The sequence below is a fragment of the Bidens hawaiensis genome, unplaced genomic scaffold, assembly GCF_021521415.1.
Source record: "Bidens hawaiensis isolate Kalapana, Puna unplaced genomic scaffold, B.hawaiensis_p1.1 tig00020436_1, whole genome shotgun sequence".
Classification (NCBI taxonomy): Eukaryota; Viridiplantae; Streptophyta; class Magnoliopsida; order Asterales; family Asteraceae; genus Bidens; species Bidens hawaiensis.
Genome location: NW_027493119.1, coordinates 91,801 through 108,306, shown reverse-complemented (window position 1 = coordinate 108,306; position 16,506 = coordinate 91,801).

Here is a 16,506-nt window from a genome sequence, read left to right as displayed (position 1 = left end):
ATTTTTCAAATTACTTAAGATTTTAGAGGTGTTGAAAAAATCTGGGCTTAAACCAAGTTTCGGGTAAAAACTGAGTAAAATTCGAACTACTCGTCTTAACGAGCTAGTCACCGTTCAAACCACCAAAATATTTTCCTAACATTATTAAATTATGTTTCAATTTAAATTGCTTATATTTCTAAGGTTATGGTATGTCAGAACTAAAATTGGTATTGTACTAAGATTGGGGTGACTTACACTTGCTTAAACCCGAGTTTGAGACTTTAATTAATTCAAAATTCTCCAACTTATTTAAGCTGCTGATTTTATTGAAGTCATTCATATATTTAAACAATTTGGTAAGTGGGATGTGGATTTGAAAATTATCAAGTCCCGAACCAACTAAATCGAGCAAATCTTTCAATGTCATATCTTGATGCTTACATTAGCTGGATCATGCACACTAGCACTAAACCAACTCCCTTGTTTTAAACTCAACAAAGATTGAGTAAAACTAAACATCAAGACCCAGTTTTATGTAAAATTCATTTTATTTGATACATACTTTATTTAATTGCATTTCGTAAAATATAACTTAAATTCCCGAAAAACCAAGCCCTGTTATCATGAGCTATTACAACTTTTATATTCCATTCTCAAGTCTCAATATTAATTCAAGATATTTCAATATAGGACACGCACGTTAAACAGTCGGGCTTGCTTTCTTGAAGATTTAATTCTAAGTTTTCTTCATCGACGTCACTTTGTCCAAGTCAGTAATTTCATCCATGTTTTCTCCTTTATATTTTGGTGGTAGTTTGCATACTTACTAAAATAAAAATGATTTAAGACTTGGATTCTCAAACCGCAAAATCTAGTTTATGTGTTACTTAGAATAATCGTCTAATTGTGTGTTATGTGCCTCATATGATTAATTGCTAAATGTGTATTTCTTTTTTGTTGGTTGGCCTCATCCTCATCCTCAATAAGTATAATTAATTGCTATAAGTTTGATTATTGGTTGATTGAAGATTTGAAGACGTTATTTTTATTTTGGACCATTAGGTTATTAGTGAAATGAACTATTTACTTTCTAGTACTTTTTTTATATGTAATAAACAAGTTGTGTTGTGTTTTGATGTTAAATGAAATGAATGTGTTGTTTAAATATGACACTTTAATAGTGTCGTGTGCGTTGAAACAATCACGTCGCGCCCCAGCATGTTCTGTCGCTTTTGGTTGGGGTGTGAAAAAATTGGTTCATATTGTTTTCATGTTAAGAAGTATTTATATTTGATCTTGAAATCTTTATTTTATATTGATAGATTTTATAAACAAAGGTAAAAAACGGCAAGAAACCCCGGAACCCTCCACAAGTCGGAAAGAGCCGCCAACCACCAAACCCGTACAATTATGTAAATAAAAAACTACATCAACTAGACTAATCTGTAGAGTTTCTTTTAAAACTATTCTTGTACCAAAGAAACCTAAGATTTGATCTCACCAATAACCTCTTCTATTTTAACTTTTTTCCAATCGTAAAGTTTATCATTTCTAGCTTTTCATAAGCTCCAAACGACTATGATCAAAATCCCCTCAAACACCTCTCTTTCTATCTCCAAACCCTCTGTGATTTGTAGAGATCCAACATGTCCCGCACCGGAAAACCAATAATTGAATTCTGCACCACCGGCTAACATGGTCCCAAACCACCGCAGCCACCATGCATCCGGTAACAATATGCTCAGCCGATTCCACCCCCCGACTCACAAAGGGGGCACCGCAAGCTAGGAACCTGGATATTTCTACTATCGAGAGCCTCCCGATTCAGGATTTGGTTCATCTCGGCCCTCCAAGAATATATATAGCGTTTATTCGGGACCCATTTAAAAATTTTCATGACATAATTGCCATCTTCTTAATTAGTTTAACTAATTGGCTTAGGGAAATCTTTAAATACTATTAAAGCAATACAATTGTACACATGGCACCATTCTAGGCCCTCCACATACGATGCTACCTAGATGCCATGTGGAATATTTCCTATTTTAATATTTCTAGCCATTAAAATAAATCAATATTAAATATGTGGAGGACACGGACCCATTTTCCAATTTTTATAACCCATGACCCGTAATAACCCGCTTTGTCTACAGAAAACTATACCCGGTCCATTTTTCATAATCCACGACCAATTCCACCACTAATTTTTCTCTCTAACCTCGTCACGAAGATACGAACCTTAATTTCATCGCTCATATCCAACATCGAACGTCTACAGTATTTTCCAACAATTCGATTCCGTTCTACTATGATTTTCTTCACTTCCAAGGTTATTGATGTCTCCAATCGATTCGATTCCGTTCAATTGATCGTTCCTCATAGACGATGTTATAAGGATATTTTTGGTCAACTAATGATGATTATAACAGATCGATCATCCGGTGAATATATTAGAGGTAATTGACACTTTGTTATTCTTTTTCTAGTAAATTTTCTCAACATAATTTCCTTCCAATTTTTTTAATTTCCGGTCAATTTCTTATTGTTTTGTTTACTAAATATAAGGAACTGAATTTCCGTCCAATTTCAGTTTTTTTTTTGTCCAATTTGTTATTGTTTTCTTTACTAAATATTAACAAACAAAATTTCCGTCAAATTTATGATTTTTTTTCCGGCCAATTTTGATTTAGTTTTATCAAAAGTCAGAAACTTCGATTTAATATTTTGTTAATTACATTTTTTTTTAATGTTTAATTAATTTGTTTGAAAATTATTTGTTTGATATATAATTTAACGGAATTGAATCGATTGGAGACAATATTGATCTTTAATATTCCAGAAATATTAATTAAAAATTTACTAATTTTTTATAATATTTTATATAATAATTTAAAATATATCCTACAAAATAATATTGATCTAGCTTTCATATATAATTTATTCTAGAATTTTCTAAAAATTTAAATGTACTTTAACTTGATCCGTTATTATTTAACTATAACTGGTATTCAAATCTAATTTAATATTTAACTGATTTCAGAAAATAATATTAATCTTCTAAATAATCGTTATTAAACAGATTTCCGAAAAACTTTAAACCGATTTCGAAAAAACCTTAAACATGGAAATATTAAAACTTATTATATAATACATTCTAATAATACTTTTTTTATAATCAATCCCTTATTTTTGGAGATGATTATTTGAATATAATTTATGTTTTAAAGGTTTGACTATAATAACGATAATTAAGGAAATAATTTATGTTGTTTATTATTTTTATTATTATTTCATTCCTAAATTAAGCTACGTATTATTATTAGATATTAATTGATTTTAATAACCTTAAATATTGAAATATAATATTTATTATATAATAATACATTCTAATAATACATTTTGAATATAATCAATCGGTTATTTTAGGAAAAATTATTTACAATAAATCGCTTTAATTATATTCAAACTTATGTTTAGAAAATTTTTATACATAAGACGTTTACCAAAATGTATATTCTCTACATCCTACTATATAATATCTAACTAATCACATAATCCTTCATCATACTTTTCATAATCATATATTCTGCAACGATGTAAGCTCATACCCTTTTAATAATTGTTTTTATGTTTCAAATATTTTAGTTAACTATTTTATATTTTAGTTGTATTCATAGGACAATGGAAGGTCAAACATTTACCATGCTAAATGAAATCGATGTTCTAAAAACATCACCATCAACTTTTAAGGTTAGAGTTCAAAGACTTTGGAGCATCAAAGATAACAAAAATGTCAATGAGGATTTTTTGATCGAGATGGTTTTAATGGATGAAGATGTAAGTATCTATTTTTTAATCTGTATATACGTTACAGATTCAACACTTTTTATATCATATTTATTGATTGAGTTTTAATTCTCATAAATATTTTTTTTCTTTAATGACTAGAGAATCGAATCCAAGCCACCGTTTACAAACAGGATATCTTTCGTTTCAAAAGATTCTTGAAGGAAAGCTCTACTCTGACTATTGTTAATCCTAGCGTTGGTCTAAATGGATCTAACTATCGAGTGATTGACTGTTCCAACAAATTAGTGTTGGGACCAAACACACATGTTAATCCATGTCAAGAGTTTGAAGGTCGCATGTTTGGTTTCAAAATGATTTCATTTGAATCTATAATCTATAAAAAATATCTTTAATGCCACTGTTGGTAAAATACAATTTGAATTGTGGAATATTATTTAAAGATTTTAGCCCTAGATTTGAAATAAATCTGTTAAGTTATGTTATTTTTTATTTTATTTGTGTTAGATATTATTGGTCACGTTGTGTATGTGTTCAAGAACAATGCTTCAAACGTCAAGGACAAAAACAAGCGTACAATGGAGATATGTGATCTAAGGTATGTCTATTTACCCTACCATTTGGTGACATAATTTAGTTAATAAACTTTATACAATATTTAACATTTCTCTTATTTCGGTGGAAACTCTGTATATCTCACACTATGGGATCATTATGCATCTGAGCTCTCTAAATATGTAATTGAACATTTTGATGAAAGCTAGGCCGTTATTGTACTACAATTTGGTAGAGTTAAGTATTACACTGGTTTTGATGGTAAAGGTAACTATGCGTATTGTTTTGAAATTACTTGAGTTATCAACTTAAACTAAGTGAGTGGTTTTACCTTATGAACATGTAAGTGAGTGGTATTTTTACCTTTATCAAAATAAGGTTGTTATCTGGTTTGAGAATGAAGAGTATAAGAATTTTAAGCCTAAACAACTATTGTCATGTGATGATTTGATCATGTTGAGAGAGCTTGACCTGTTGAAGTTATCTAATGCAAGAAAAGAAGTTGCACATCTTGAGTTGGAATCAGAAGTTAGTTTGAAGGTGAAATGGTTAGAAGAATGTGGTAATTATGAAAGTGATTATGAAGATTTTACAGAAAATTTTGGAGTCTGATGATGAACTTTAAGGTAAAATATAACTTATTTAGATATTGTTAGATTTAATACAAGTAATAGATGGTCAACACCTCTTTACACTTTCTAATGGAAGTAAAGATTTATTGGTTACATATAACAACTTTAGTAATGTTTATATGTTACTAATTATTATACATGTTGTTTTGTTTGGTTTATATTTTATATAACTTTTTATTGTGTTGTAACAATTTTCAGGTGTGTTAGGAAAACTGATTTTTTTTAGGCTGAAGTTTTCAAGATGTTGATGATGGTTTAGTAGCAAAGAACATTATTACTTATTTTGTTGATGTGTTTTTGAAGTTTTATATTAAGACATTGTAAATCTATTAATTTTTGGTTTGTATGATGCTTTGTTTAGTGACAATGTAAATCTATCAAGTTTTAATAGTTAAAGAAATATTATGTTTGTTTAAATTGATGTTTAAGTTGAATATGTTTAGTGACATGTTATTCCACCCGCGTGAAACATAACATGTTATTCCACCCGCGTGTCACGCGGGTCTATACCCTAGTTTCATCATATATGTTAATTGGTAAACTAAAGTTTAATATCTAATTTGCATGTGTGTTTTTTTCCGCAATCAAGAAGTTGCAAAGAATTAAATGTTAAGAAAACAGAGTTATTTTGGCCTACATGCAATGGGGTGAAGGTGCGGGAGGGGTTGTTCCCTTGCGGGATTGGAAGGCCAGTGTTTGGTGTGAAACTCCTTGGTGGTATTGTAAGCCGGGATGCGGGGTTTGTCAGCAGTTTGGCTATGAAAAGGGCATCTAGCGCTGTGGAACTGATGAGCTTCCTCCCAAGACTCCGGGATCCTCAATGCGAGCTTATTTTGCTTCGCTCATGTATGGGAGTCGCAAAGCTTTTTTTCGGTTTGAGAACATGCCAACCTATGTATGTGGGGGAAGCTGTTTCTATATTTGACAGTGGCCTTCGAAGGGCGATTGAGGACATCGTGGTTTGTGGGGGTCCGTTCTCCGGGATCTCCAATGGAGGTTAGCGTCACTTCCGACCCGTTTTGGGGGGTTGGGTCTATGTTCGGCCGAGGATGTATCTACATATGCTTTGGTGGCTTCGAGAGCACAATCGTGGTGTTTGCAAGACCATATTCATCGGGGTTGTGATATTTATGGGTTGGACTCTGATTATGGGTGTGCGATGGATCGTTTACGTACTTCACTTCCAGATTTTGATCTTAGCGGGTTCTCTAATAAGGACAACCCCCCCCCCCTAAGGCCCAACATGTTGTGGCGAGTGCCTTATTTAGTGGAATCGTCCAAAGTTTATAAGTGAAGTTTAATCTATCCCCTCGCCAAAAGGCGGTGTTTGAATGCCTTTAGGCTCCTCGAGCTCAGGATTTTCTAATGGTCATCTCCATTGAAGGATTGGGGCAACATATGACAGGTTTGGAGTATCGGGCTATCCTTAAGTACCGGTTAATGATACCTATGTTCCCGGATGATGAGCCTTGCCCAATTTGTCGCAAGGTCTGTTTGGATTCTTTTGGAGACCATGCGGTGCATTGCAAAGAATTGTCCGGCTTTAAGTACAGACATGATTTGGTTAGGGATGTTTTGTGTGATGTTCTTAAAAAGGGCAGGGATTTCTACTAAAAAGGAGGCAACTGTTAACTTTCTCACTGATCCTCTTGAAGGGAGGTCTACTTTACGACCAGCTGATATTCTTGTGTTCGAGTGGGCAGGGGGGAAACACGCTTGTGTGGATCTTACAAGAGTGTCTCCTCTTGTTGGGCTCAGGGACCGTTGGTTTGTTATGGGTCAGGCTGCATTGAAAGCTGAATCAGGCAAGGTTATTAAACACGAGAAAACTTGTTTAGAGAATCAACATGTCTTTCTCCCATTTGCTTTTGATACATTTGGTTTCCTGGCCCCAGGGGCTGTAAATTTTCTGAGTATGGTTCAGCGTGTCGTACACGGAACCTCTTCAACTCCTAGGTCTCAAAGTTTCGTTTTTAGCAGGATTGGCTTTGCTATTCAAAAGGGGTAGCGGTGCAGCTTGTTGCCCGTTTGCCTGCCACTTTATTGTAAATGTTTTCTAGAAATGATGTTTTCAATTTTTAAACTAAAAAAAAACCAAGAAGTTTTCTAAACCAGTGTGTTAGAAGTGTCTAATTAGAGTTTGCTTCATACTAAGAGGATTATTGGTGTCAGATTTAAATAGCCTCAGATGGATATTTGAATCCGTCTAGCACATCGGTAATTTGATGAATGTTTAGGAGTAATACCTAGGTGATTAATCATTTTAATAATGCAAAATCATATTCATTCTCAGTTTGTTTCCTTAGTTTTAAGTTATTTTAATTAGTTTCTCGTTATTTTAGCAAGTGCATAGTTTCAAATCCAGATTTGATCAGTTAGATATTGATAGCATCTCCAATGTATGATTGTATGAAGAGGTTTGAAATACAAACCCATTATTTTTTTCTTCTGCTCATCCAGAATCCCACTCAATCTCTTATTCTCTCTTCCATCTCCTCACTTTTTCTTCCACTAGGACATACATTGTCACACCCCAACTTACGGCGGAAATGCCAGGACGTGAACTGATTGTCACAACTCACAAGGTTACTATCAAGCAATAATATAAGTTTCAATATTTATTAAATTTATTTAAATAAAACAATTACAGTTAAGTACATCAAGTATAAAACAATTACAAAAATGATCAATTAAATTTGTATTCTAAAAGGCATCTCTACATGATCTTTATCTTGCTAAACAACCAAACTGATAACCTGCAAATGCGTATAAAATATATTTTTGTCAACAACACATGTTGAGTGAGTAAAACACCAGCTTAAGACACAATAGTAATTGTATATATAATATATAAAGAAAAATGCAAACTGTTCCTGTGAGATAAACAGTTAAACCATAGCACATACACAAACAATCAAACATAAAGGAAGGGCTAAACCGTTGCCATGCGAATGGGCATTGGTTACCTAAAAATGATGTGTCGGTGAAACCATTGTCAATGCGTCGGACGCCGGCCACTACGACGGTCGTATGATCATACTAGACTGAGAATATGTTGGACCTCTCCGAATGCGGTTCAAATAAGCAAGTAAGCAATTAGCAAGTTAGGCATACACCGATATACACACAAGGATTAAACAGTTGCGATTTTGAATACTATATAATAGATAAATATGATACGATACGCATGTCCCCAAAAAGGTTAAAAATAAGTAAAAATGGGGAGTGATTACTCACCTGATCGGATGAACGAAAAACAAATGAGGATGATGAGAAAAGTAGATCCTTCGGGATACACCAACAATGATCCCTAGTTACATAATAATAATAATATGAATTAATTATAAAAATATAACATGATTTAATATTATGAGTTATTAACAAATGAGATAGCGCGTATAATAAATTTGAGATTTCGATGTAATTTAAGTTATGTTTGGGATTGAGATATTATTGATTGGACGATTGATCTCAACGGATTATTTGTTATTATGAAAACAATATTATTAGTCATTATTTAAATTAAAAGAATTGTTTGCTTATTATATAATTTTAATTATGAATAATTAATTTAAATAAATATGAGTTATGATATACTATAATAATAAACGTTTAAATATTACAATACAATAAGTTCGATATTTTAGAATGTTTAACGAAAATTCATTGTAAACATGAATTCAATATATTTAGGTATAATTATATATGTTATATTTTTGTAATAAAAATAAATACATAAACATATTATTTACATATATATATATAGGGGATGGTTCATGCGAGAAGTGATTTTGTAGTGAGAAGTGCGAGAAGTAATTTTTAACCCTTGATTAAGTTTAATCCATGACCTATATTAAACATGGTAGTCTTGTAATTATTTCATCCCTTGTTTTAATGTCTTTTATTGTAAAAGGGTATTATAGTATTTTTCTTTATATGCACATATTTGTAACATATGATTGATAAGTGTATTCCAGGTTCCACGCCACCATAATCTCTCATAACATAATCAAAAGCTCACAAAATTAATACGGTGGGAAGAAATCGTCACAAGTGCGTACCGATTCACGCAATCTGCAATACTTTCTTGAAGATTAGTTATAGTTTATATATAAAAGGGGGTGTCTCTTAGATGAACCACATCGTCTTGAGGTTTTGCCGGTGTAGACATCTTCTATTGAAAGGTTAGGGTATCTATATTGAAGAATTTTCGGATTCAATATACATGTATTCATAATCTAAACATTATCACAATTTTTGTTGATTTAAATGCTAACATGGGAGGAAAAAAATTAGGGTTTTTAGTAAAATACAAATTGGGGAAAATTTATGTGGTGTTCATCTAAAGCTACACAAGTTAAACCTACACAAGTTAATCATTTATAGATCTTTCATTTTTTATTATTATTAATTTTTGATTTCTTAAAAAAAGATTTCTTTAGTTGGAGAATTGGGCTCACGTTTTATTTTGTTCTGGATGTTAATCAATCTCTAACACAACCAAGTTTTAATTTGCTAATTTGTAAATTATATTATATACACTTGCACATTCTCAAACTCAAAACTGCAGTTTTATCTACATTGAAGATTCGTTTAAATGAAAATTGTGTAGTCTTAGTTTGTGAATAATAATATGTGAATTTGAAATGTTTCCCAAACACTTGTAACTGGTTCGCAAAGCTATATTTGAACAGGTGTGTAGTTACAGATATTTCTGTGTAGGTACGTATCATTCGCTTTGTAAGTACGGATCTTTCTGCGTATGTACATACCATTTGCTGTGTAGTTATAGTTCATCCTGTGTAGGCAATTTTTCATATTATTTTCAGATTTTCTTTGTGTAGGTTGTGTATTTTTTTTACTGGTATTTTTTAACATGAAATTATTCTTATATACTTTCTTGGTTGTGTGTAGGATATCTAAGTGTATAGTGTAGTTGTGTAGGTTATATGTATTCTGTGTAGGAGTATGTAAGTTTAGAGTGTAGACTGTGAAGGTAATTGGGATTTTATTTAGTTGTGTATATAAAAAAAGTGATTATGGTTTTGCAGATGCCTTGGCAGCATCAAAAACTATTGAGACTTATATGGGGACGTTGATAAGAAATTCGGGCCGAGGTTATGCAAAAGACTCAACTAAGCAGGAGATACAACTATTGAGCTTAAGTAAAACAAGCGATCGTATTTTGTGAAGGAATTTAAAAATTATCTATATGTTTTTCGTTGGTCGTATAGTTTGTGTTGTTATTTTGAATGGTTAAGCATGAGCATTGTATTATGTTTAGTTTTCCAAATTGGTTGAATGGTATATTCATGGGTATTGTTTGACCTACTATGTTATAACATTGGTTTTTTATAATTAATGTTATTTTTAACGTTGTAGTCATTTCTACTATGTGTAGGCCTAGTACAAGCTTGTGTAAGATACTCTTACATATTTACATGTACTTGTTTCATTATGTATTTCTCATTATACCCATTAAAATACTAGTTTGATTAATTTTGCCTTTTTGCACCATTTGATTTAATAGTTACTACATCGTACTCCGTGTTGAGTTCAATTTTATTGTAGTTTTTATTTTTTGTGGATGATGATTTCTATAAAACAAGCATACTGTGTAGCGAATTATTGGTGGAACGGATATAATGTTGCCTTACATATGTTGTGTAGAATAACTATGTGTAGTAACATAGCTTCGGAGTTGTGTGTGTGTGCACGACAAAACCAGTGTAATATTTAACCCTACCAAATTGTAGTACAATAACGGCCTAGCTTCGGAGTGAAACATAGCTTCGGACTTGTGTGTGTGTGCACGACAATAAAATAAACAATTAGCTAAGCATTTAATAAGTATTTAATCTAACAAGAATTATGTAAGCTGCAAACAATCAAATAAAACACATCAGGTAAACAAATAAGCACGTATGGGGTTCCTAAGCATGTTACTAAGGCACAACTAACGACCTATCTTAAACCTTCGGCTTTGATACCAATCTGTCACACCCCAACCTACGGCGGAAATGCCAACGCGTGAACTGATTGTCACAACTCACAAGGTTACTATCAAGCAATAATATAAGTTTCATTATTTATTAAATTTATTTAAAAAAAAACAATTACAGTTAAGTACATCAAGTATAAAACAATTACAACAATGATCAATTAAATTTGTATTCTAAAAGGCATCTCTACATGATCTTTATCTTGCTAAACAACCAAGCTGATAACCTGCAAATGCGTATAAAATATATTTTTGTCAGCACACATGTTGAGTGAGTAAAACACCAGTTTAAGACACAACAGTAATGGTATATATAATATATAAAGAAAAATGAAAACTGTTCCTGTGAGATAAACTATTAAACCATAGCACATACACAAACAATCAAACATAAAGGAAGGGCTAAACCGTTGCCATACGAATGGGCATTGGTTACCAAAAAATGATGTGTCAGTGAAACCATTGTCAATGCGTCGGACGCCGGCCACTACGACGGTCGTATGATCATACTAGACTGAGAATATGTTGGACCTCTCCGAATGCTGTTCAAATAAGCAAGTAAGCAAATAGCAAGTTAGGCATACACCGATATACACACAAGGATTAAACAGTTGCGATTTTGAATACTATATAATAGATAAATATGATACGATACGCATGTCCCCAAAAAGGTTAAAAATAAGTAAAAAAAGGGGAGTGATTACTCACCTGATCGGATGAACGAAAAACAAATAAGGATGATGAGAAAAGTAGATCCTTTGGGATACACCAACAATGATCCCTAGTTAAATAATAATAATATGAATTAATTATAAAAGTATAACATGATTTAATATTATGAGTTATTAACAAATGAGATAGCGCGTATAATAGATTTGAGATTTCGATGTAATTTAAGTTATGTTTGGGATTGAGATATTATTGATTGGACGATTGATCTCAACGGATTATTTGTTATTATGAAAACATTATTAGTAGTCATTATTTAAATTAAAAGAATTGTTTGCTTATTATATAATTTAAATTATGAATAATTAATTTAAATAAATATGAGTTATGATATACTGTAATAATAAACGTTTAAATATTTCAATACAATAAGTTCGATATTTTAGAATGTTTAACGAAAATTCATTGTAAACATGAATTCAATATATTTAGGTATAATTATATATGTTATATTTTTGTAATAAAAATAAATACATAAACATATTATTTACACATATATATACACACACATACACACATTAACTTATAGTTAAAAGAATGTTAATTGACATGAAAACATTGACTTAGTAGCGTCGTTTACGTAAAATAACATTTGTTTATTAATAATATTAATTATAATAATTAGCATTGTCTAAAATATATAATATAAAATATAAAAGAAAAATATAAAAAAAAAAACGGGTCAGGAGGGGTTCGAACCCGAGCCCCTGACTGGCACACAAGGGCTAACCAGGCTGCACAAGCCACGAGGCCAAGCAGCTAGTACGTTTAAATATTGAAAATGAATAATTATAACTATTACCCTTTCATCCCCAATTCCACATAAACCCTAGAAATTCAATCCAATCAATCTGCTGTATGATTATCTTATTAGTCTTAGGGTTAACATTAATCACTGAAACACGATTATAGATCATGTTTTAATTACCTGATTAGACCACAGATCGACGGCGAACGATGCCATTGCAGCCGCGACCATTGACGCGTCAAGAACAGACACTTGCAGACTATAATAATTTAAATCAATGATGGGGTTAAGATCGGCGCTGACTAAATCGATGAGATTAATTGAGTTTTGGTGATGGATTCACTGCCTATGGATGGACGGGTTTTGGACGGAAAACGAATTAATCAATTGCGCGTTATAGTTGATCTATTTTCCTAATTCACATTGTCGGTAGGTCGCTTAAATGCAAAGTAATAAAACCTTAGATCAATTCCAAATATAAACGAAGATTAGGCTACAAGAAACGAAAACGGGTTGTGGGTTTGGGTTTGGATACGGGTAGACGGGTTAAAGGGTTAAAGGTTTATAATATTATAATATGTTTGGTCAGATTTGCATTTAAGTCCCTGTAGTTCTAAGATGGAAACAAAAAGGGTTAAAACTAAGGTTCAGGGGGTAAAAATGTATGTATCTCAAAGTTAATTATGTATATTGAATATAATAATTACTCGATAATCACAATATTTAAATTGATAAAATTTTCCGAACGCAAAAGCAAGTCGGGTTTAATATATGGAAAAAAAACCGAGTTGTTACATACATGATATGGTTGAGCAATCTCGCATTGAAGATGCTCTAATAGAGACTTAGTATCAGGAGTTGCATTCGTGTCTCGATTTTGATACTCGGATCTTACCATTGAAGAAGTACTACACTTTGATAGGTGCGTTTGCCTATTTTGTGAAGTAGGTTTTAAGGTTATTAGCAATTTTATAACCCAATTATGAATTGTTTTTAAATTTAATTATACAACCTATTTTACAACCATGCATCTAATTTTAAAATATGGAGCGTCAACTAGGGATGGGCATATGGTATCAGATACCGTAATGAGAAAATTATACAACCTATTTTACACATCTTCTCTTTGGTTTTGTTGTTTTTTTTTTTTCTTTTGGGTTGTATTTTAGGTAATAATAATCAAAATTTAACCGACCAAACACGCGTCAAAGTTTTTTTTTTGATTTTGTTGTTGGTTTAAGTATCATAACGAACCTCACCGATATCTACAATTGTGTCGGCTCCCTGTCGTAACACCCGTGTTTTCTAGCAGTTTAAGCGTGTCGGATAAAAACCTACTTATTATGAGAATGACAATCACTATTTCAGAAAAGAATATTCATACTCCTTTTTGAAATTGTAGATTGTAGCAACTTTGTATGTTGTAGCACTTTATATTTTTGTGAAAAAAAAAACAAGTTAAACGAAAATAAATAGTAGGAATTTTCAACAATATATTACAGTATGTCTCGAGTTTGGGTATAAATTTTCTTCTACTTAACTATCCTCAGTGTTATACCTAATGAACGTCGAGGGATGTATATCACCACAAATAAGCGGAAACGATCCGCTCCCTATACGTATGACCATGATTGTGATCTTGTGGAATATCATATAGGCTTTACATTATTTCCACATAGTTTCCATAAAAACTCACGTATTTAAGGGCTGTGTGAAACATTTTACTGAAACTGTCATATTTGTCACGCCATTATTATTTTTGTAACATTAATAGTTAAAACAATGCATATTAATAATAAAAAAAAACATACTAAAACATTAAATAATTGCTACAATAAAATAAAATAACAAAATTATAACCCGAGACTTGAAAAAAGCACAAACGTATATATTTTGAAAACAACTCGTTTTACAATAGAACTTATAGAGGTATGGTACCCAAAAGATCCAAATACCCTTAAGGACTACCCGCGGGCCGCGGGTCACTCAGAAATCCCTCATAAGACGCCCGCGGGGCACACAAGTCATCTGCATAATCATTTGAGGAAGAAACACTCTCATAGCACATGCGGAAACATCATAGCACCCTCAGAAGTCATTCGCAGGAAGGAATAACCTTCCGCGTAAATGACCAAGAGGTAATGCTCTGGGACAGCTGTCAATAACCAATTACCTTCTAGAAGATTTACCAAGATGCTTTCTTGGGCAATACGTGATCTTTTGGCCAATCAGCTAGTGACACCTGGCAAGGTCGTTATAACCGTGCACATGTCCAATATTCTCACATTAACAAATGGAAAGAGGACGCGTGTCTAGGTTGTTATACATGCACATGCAACGTATAAGCTAAACCTATCACACAAGGACACGTGTCCAGACGGTTATGCAGGCATCTTCCTAAGGGACAGCTGGCCCAATCACCTTCCCATACCCTTCGGCTATAAATACCCTCACGATCATCATGAGGTATTCATTCACAATCACCATACTCTCACAATCTACTTAAGTATTTTATCTCTTTGGAAGAACGGTACTTACTCTCACGCCGGAGGGTGGTTACGGGAAGACCCCCCCCCCCCCTTGTTCTTCCTGTAACGAGCTCACGGTGTTCTGTTTTGCAGAATTCACGTCACTGGACTTTAGGAATTGTATTCATATCGTGTTGACAGTAACCGTATCCTACCTTGTGGACTCATTGGATCTAGGACCCACTAGTGGGGAGTAGATCCGTGTTTCTTCAGAACTTATATTGGAATATTCACAATAGAATTTATATTGAAATATTCATGAAATGAAAAAGATAAACAAAACCATATAATTATAATTTCTCTCTATTTTTTTAAGTTAACGGTACAAGCTATTCCCGAAAAATGAGTTAAGAAGCTTAATTATCTTTATATAAAAAAATGTTCTAATGTTTTTTAATGTCTCTCGTCTATGAGCACGCTTAGAGGACATATGCTCGCTCCCAATTGGCTTTCAGAAATGAGTTTATGGTTCAAAGCTTAAGGTAGCGTTTGATATGTAGGAATGACAAGAGGAATGGAATGATTCATTATGTGGGAATGAAGAAAGTGGTGTTTGGTTGTTCAATGGAATGGAATCATCCATTACATATGGAATCTCATTCCATCAAAACCATTCCTTCTCACCCCCTTCTTTTTTTTTCATTTCATTCCTCCCTCACCCTACTTTCTCAACATCACCACCACCATACAACAACCACCACCACTACCATCACCACCACCACTGATCGACACCGTCGCCATAGCCACCACCTCCTCCACCACCACCGGCGCCACCACCACCAGCGCTACAACCGCCACCACCGCTGTCGTTGACTGACCACCACCTCCGTCGTCGCCTCCCTACCATCGCCATCACTACCAATGCTACCACCGCCACCACCACCATCATTTTCGTTGCCGGAGCTACCACCATCGTCGCCATTTCGGGGTTTTTTTTTGTAAAAAAATAAATATATTTTGAGATAGGAATGTTTTTATTATTTCTATTTCATTCATACAATTTTTTTTTGTTACAAAGCAACATAAAGTGATTATTCATTTCATTCTTATGGATTAACCAAACAAGACAAAGGAATGATAATGATTCATTTCATTCCCTCGTTCATTCCATTTCTTCTCTCATTCCATTCTCTCTTCATTCCATTACTTCCAACCAAACATAGGTATTCTTAAATGTGTTTCTGTACGAACCAGACCTGAAACGTCAAAATTAGCATGGACATTTGAAATCCAGCTTTAGAAAAAACACTCACTCGGGTATTAAAAGTAGTTCCAAACACTATTAAAATAAAGATGGATGCTTCCTTATCGGTCACCACTCAGCTATCCACAGCTCGACATGATGTTTTCATTGAGTATGAGCCTACGTGACTCATCGCCTCTCAGTGAACACAACACGTATTTTAACATGCAACTAGTTTCATGACTTTATACCAGCTTGTCACTTTTCCCACTCAATTTTGATCATACCCTTCCTATAATCAGTCCACTTATTATCAAATCAACAACTTTTTTAAAAGGAAA